Raw genomic sequence first — 6,000 nt, 5'->3', positions numbered from 1 at the left:
CAAACTCAATTTATACTCACAAGTGCACGAATCAATACTAGTACAACTTAGCAAATATGAGTATCGTATTCATAGGGATTGAATATTAGTCTACTCTAATTCAAAAATTCACTACAATTATCATCTAAATAAAAGACTAAAAAATTTATGGTTATGAAGTTTTGAAATGAAAAGAATAAATTTAACGAAAATTATGAGAAAATTTTAAAGCAAAAAGCGCAAAGAGTTGTAGGAGAAAATGAAATTAATTGAAGTACTAGGGTTCTGATGTCACGATTTTTATTGTATTTAAATTACTTTGTTGTCAATTATCAATTCCTTCATGTATGTCAAAGATTCTGTCCCTTGATTCATGTAGTAGTCATGGCATCTAACATACTACGTCTATTCTTAATTTATAATTATTCATTGTGTCTAGACCGAGTTTAGTAAATAAGAACACAATTAGATCTATGGCTACCTATATAGCGATCACATGAATCATAACATATTGCGTCTATGTCTACGTAGTCGTGGTATTAAAATTGTAAGACGCTCTTCCAAATTTTAGCATGACATATATAAATATGCTTATAACATTGTATTACTATTACAAGTTTTGTCCACGTTATCATCATAAACATTAAACTTAGGACATTAGACTTTGGTTTAAATATCGATGAAAAAGAGCATATGCTTGGTTGTTTGTCTGGTAAATTTTGATGTTCTATCTTTGTGATGTTATTAAAGAGTTTAAAGCAGTGTCAATACAATTTAATTGAGAGTTTAAAAAGAGTTTGTCAAGATTTTTTTCACAAATCAAGCATATCATTAATTTTACTGCACCACCTATTTAGTTGAAAAGCGTAACAACATCAATCACAATGAAACAAGCTTAGCATGAAAGGGTTAGAGGATAAGAAATTTAATAAATGAAACAAAAAACTAAAATATAAATATTTCAGTCATATGTGACATATATATTTCCACAAGCCGAGTTCTTTTATTGTTTTATTCGAAGGATATAAGCTTACATGCATGTGTGTAGCATGTCTATGGAACCTTTTCCAATATCAAACTTTATACATACATAAGCAATCAATAAAGGGCGATTTGTCGTATCCACAAGTCCCTTCTCCACTGTATTTTTGTTTACATTCAGTATTGCACTTGCAGACGCAAGTGTCATAGTCGTTGTAAAACCAAATATCATATTTTCCTTTCGTCGCGGATATAACCTTTTCGTCTGCAAAATTTATCAATGCGTATCGCAAAGTTAGAAAAATAAATTCACATATATGGTGATTGATAGTAGGAAAGAGAAATACTTATCAACAAAAATTTAACAAGCTAAATTATTTTAAAGATTTATTAGATCATGTAATTCACTATTTGAAACAATTTTTTTTTTATCTCACTTACCAAGTGCAGCCAACAAAATGACGAGAACAAATATGGTAGCAGAGAATTTTGTCATATCTTCAATTTTTTCTAATCACTTTATGGTTTCAAGTATGCAATTTGAAAAGAGTTTGTTTTTCCCCAGATATAAGAGGATATGAGACAAAATAATAAAATAATTTTAGATACTTACTTTATTGGGTTAAATACATGCACAGATATATCAATCGAATTACCAAATTCAATTTAACTACTTACCTTATTAAGTGAGATACAATTTGACTTCACAAACATATTTTGACTATATAAAATTAATAAAATCAATAAAATAGTTACCTTATTAGTGATAAAAAATTTGACTTTATAAACCTACTTTGACAATATATATAGATATATGTATATATAAAAGGTCAAACCTTTTGATTTTTTTATATCTCCATGCTATATGCATTTGCTTGAAATCCAATTTTCTTTCCTTCATATTTTCTCAATCCATTTTGATCTGTATAAGCTCTTCAAATAAAAACATTGGTGGAAAAATGATTCTCATATCATATGGCACTTGTGAGGGACACCTGTGAACTTAAACTTATATATATTGTCATATATGGACATGCGTGTTTGTACTTTGTACATAACCGTAGTTTTCTTCTATTGCTTTCTTTTCCTGACAAGTATGATGTGGTAAGTATGATTTTTAATGGCCTTGTTCAACTCATCTATTTCACTATCCCAAGCGACTTGGGGTCAGCCTTTGGATTTTTTTTCATGGTAAAATTGTGTCTATCTATGCTGGCAGTCAATCTAACACACCCCCCTCCTCCTTAACACTTGCATCATTGCATCAAATAATATATGCATGTGATCTAACTTTTAATTTCCTCACTCTCTCTGTCTCTCTCTATGTCTTTTTCTCTCTAATATGGCATGCATAAAATCCATAATCTTAAGTCAGTCACTACGTTGACTTACTGCAGAGAACACTATTTCAACTTTTTTGGTACCAGTTAGTTTTGGAATACACATTATTAACTACATTTTCCTTGTGATGGTACAGGAACACAGTATTAGTTTGCTGACCCTTATTAAAGGAACTTGCAAATATTGTCGCTTAAAGAAGCATGATTATGTCGCAGATTTTCTCCCGCCTAGTATGTCGGAATTTAAATATGGATTCAATGAAGTAGTCGGGTAATGATGACTATTTCTCCCGCCTAGTATGTCGGAATTTAAATATGGATTCAATGAAGTAGTCGGGTAATGATGACTATTTCTCCGGATGCAAATTAGGTTCATCCATGACTCAGCATTAAGGTTGTGTTCGCGTGTAGGACTTGCTTCTGGTTGAGCCATACTAGTGATCATGTTCACCCTCCCCTAGCCTTCCTCTTCAAAAGAACTGATTTTTTGAAAATCTCATCTTCACCTTTTATCTTTTCCAATTTTTCTCTTTCAATAGCATCAAAGCTTGTTATGACAGGTTAAAGGAGCGTTGTTTACTGTGAGATTGTTGGTTGGTTAGACTAATAGTACTTCATGTCTTGGTTGGTTGTACATTTTGATAAACCCATCAGAAAAGAAATCGATGCTTCTAATACCTGAAAGTTATGCTTAGAGATGTCTCACGTTTCTTCTATCTATTTTGATTTTGTTTGGCAAGTCTCTTTTTCCTTTTTTCTATTTTGATTGGGTAATGAATTCAAGATATGTGCAAAACAAACTTCATTTCAAGATTGATCAATTTTTGGTTTCTTTGATATACTCTAGAACATTGAGGGGAAACAATGCAAAGTGAGAAAGTTTGGGAAGTCAACTATATCCTTGAACTATCTGCTTACTAGAAATCTTTATTTAGATTTAATAGAAATCTGTAAAATGTTGTTGATGTTTAACTATTTTTTCTTTGTTTCTAATGGTTTTCTCAAGCATAAGCATTAACAATCTGAAATGCAGAGGAAAAAAGAAGCATGCCACAATGTAGAAAGCTTATCTTTGTGAAGTCCAACTTGACTGATCAACAACTTTTGTTGGGTCCATTAGGCCTTTTGATATAGTTTCAGTAGTTTTAATATGAAGGCTTCTATATTGTTGGGCTTAAAGCCTAGGCTGTTTAAATTTGTTCTGTGTTATGTACGTTTAAGTGTATGAGCTGAAGCGGTTGCTGTAATACATTAATTTCAAGTTACTATGCTTTGCTACTGGCTCTACTTTTCTTTCAACTCTGAAAGATGGAAAAATAGTGAAAGGTCTTGCTGGTGTTCCAATTGAAGGTCCTGTAATGCTAGTTGGTTACCACAATTTAATGGGACTTGAACTTTTCTCACTTATCGAAGAATTCTTGAGAGAGAAACAAATCATGGTTTGTGGTGTAGCACATCCAGTATTATTTTCGGAGAAAGTTGAAAGTTCATCTTCTGAATTTTTTGCACCTGATTGGATCGCAATTATGGGTGCAGTACCTGTCGCACCCAGTAGTCTGTTCAAGTTGTTGTCAACTAAATCACATATTCTTCTCTATCCTGGTGGTGTAAGGGAGGCTCTTCATCACAAGGTGTGTCAAATTCTTTTTTTAATTAGACTTGTCAACCTATGGCTCCTCATTTGCACGTCAATTTCTGGATATGTTGTGGCTGGTGTCTCGATTATGACTTTTTCTTTCAAATATTGATTGGACCTCTATTTTGAGGTTCCAATGTCCTTTAATTAGGATGTTCTAGCACTTAGCTAATGTATTTGATTGCATTTTAGCTTAGTTTTACACTTACAAATGTTTCCCCTTGGTTTTGTAGGAATCGGACCTTGTTCGGGCAAGTTGGAGCACTTTTTGGGCACTTTTTGTTGTGAGGTGTCGGGACACCTCGCAAGGTGTCCGGACACTTACTGTCCGGACACCCACATTATGTGTCCGGACACTTCCTTTGAAAAATGAGACAGTTTGATGAAGCCCAGGTGTCCGGACACCTTCCGAAGCCGTCCGGACACCTACCGCGGATCTGCAATTTTCTACACCAAAATTTCAAGGGCATTTGGGGTAAATCATGTATGTAACCAATGGGGAACGATTTTATAAGGGTAGTTACGTATTTTCTATTGTAAAAAGAGGGGAAAACCCTAAGATTGGGGTTTTCTTTCTCATTCATTGACTTCTCCAAGAGGAAGCCACCATAGGAGTAGTGTAGATCTAGTTTCTCTCTCTAAGTTTTCTTTGTTGTTTTTGGTGCTTTCTCTTGATTTTGTATAAACTCTGATTTAGATGACAATAGATTGGATGTTTATTGCAACAATCATGAGTGGGTAGTTCTCTTCTCTAGTTTCTAATCCCGAAAGGTGGATGCAAGGTTTCGATTACTCAAGGTATGTTCAAAGAATCGTAGCTTCGATTCTTCTCTTTTAATTTCGTGATAGTTGTGTGAGTGGATATATGAGAATGACATATTTGATTGTATTCTTGGATTGTCTAGTCTAGGGATTGCATCTAATGTGTTTGATTGAGAATTGTTAAATTCATTGCATGATTTCCTTAATTAATTGAGTTTTCCATTGCATAGCTATTAATTATGTGTATTGATGATGGGGTTTTGGGTTAATTTAGGAATGTGCATGGGAGAGTTATGGTTAATTGATCTTTGAGTGTGAAACTAGGGTGTTAGCCAAGCCGAGCCCCAAGGGGGAACATTAATCCATAATATTAGGTGTTTATCCCTTTGTGTTCATCGTAGATTAAGAGACCCGATGGCCTACATGTATGAATTGAAGTCTTATATCCTAATTCTCTTTGCATATGCATGATTGATAGTATCACACAATGCATTGTGTATGGTTGTGTGTGTTTGCAATGATACCTTGAGTATGAGAACCGAGTAGCCACCGGGACGGATTAGAGACTAGGTTTTTAATTAATTGTTTTAAATCCAATTTGTGCTTACTTTGATTACAAAATCGCTCATGCTACCGAGTCATTCGGCCCATTTCTTTTACTTGCTTTTATTTGATATTCATTGTGTTTATTAGTGTTAGCTAGTCATTTGCATATCATTCACTTCAAATTTGCATTGCTTCCTCGTGGATCGATACCGGACTCACCGGTTTATTACTTGACGATACCCTACACTTGGGGTAAGTACACACACACACTTTGGTGTCGGTCAAGTTTTTGGCGCCGTTGCCGGGGAAGCGAGTGTCAAAGACGGAGCTGGGTGGCTTGTAGATGCTAGCTTTACGCTATTATTAAACACCATCCAATAAGGAAGGAGCACAGTCACGCTTCAAGGGTAACTTCGTTCCACCCTTTTACTTGCTTTTTAGTGTAGTTGAGTTAGTGTAGCTGCTGAAAAGAGAGGAAAAAAAATTGTGAGGAGAACTTGGCGGATGGGGCTAATTTAGATTCCTGTGGGCGATGGATGCCACCTTGTTTGTTGCTTGGTAGTGCTACGATGTTTGAGAGAGCTTTGCGCATTTTTATTTTTATCACTACTTGCTACATTTTGGTGTGTTATTGTTCCTAAGGTTGATTGTTGCTCTATTCCTATCCTTGCTTTTGTTCTTGCTTAATATTGTTCTTGGTTGTTCATTAATTGAAAAACAAAATCTTGTGTTACTTGACGTGGTTGATTGCTACTT

Source organism: Tripterygium wilfordii, chromosome 11, assembly GCF_013401445.1.
Source record: "Tripterygium wilfordii isolate XIE 37 chromosome 11, ASM1340144v1, whole genome shotgun sequence".
Taxonomy (NCBI): domain Eukaryota; kingdom Viridiplantae; phylum Streptophyta; class Magnoliopsida; order Celastrales; family Celastraceae; genus Tripterygium; species Tripterygium wilfordii.
Note: the sequence above shows the minus strand (reverse complement) of the source record.